A 428-nucleotide genomic window follows, 5' to 3' on the forward strand; every position below is an offset into this window, starting at 1 on the left:
CATTGTTCTCACTTTTGGTGATACCTGATGCTGTGTCCCACTCTTACAACTATGTTGTCCTCATCATTGCTTATTTCACTGTCCTTACTGCCCTCAATTGGCATAGCTAATTGTAGTAATAATTGTAGTCATTATGGACATTTCTATACCTCAGTAGGACTTTGTCAGTTATACATGACAGAAATATTTTTAGTATATTCATGAGAAATGATTAAAATAGTTAGAGAGCAGTTTAGCCTTACTAGTTGTAATTTGTGGTAGGGTGATTTTATATGGTTTATAGTTTTAAAGTGGACTTGCCATCATGGGTGTGACTCAACGTGTGGTAGGCTATTGTCTCCTTTAACCTAAAATCTCACAGTCACACCTGAATCATAATTTCTGGCTACGCCCCTGATGTAGCCAACTATCTCTGATCAGTTATGTCA

Source organism: Sardina pilchardus, chromosome 12 (genome assembly GCF_963854185.1).
Source record: "Sardina pilchardus chromosome 12, fSarPil1.1, whole genome shotgun sequence".
Taxonomy (NCBI): domain Eukaryota; kingdom Metazoa; phylum Chordata; class Actinopteri; order Clupeiformes; family Clupeidae; genus Sardina; species Sardina pilchardus.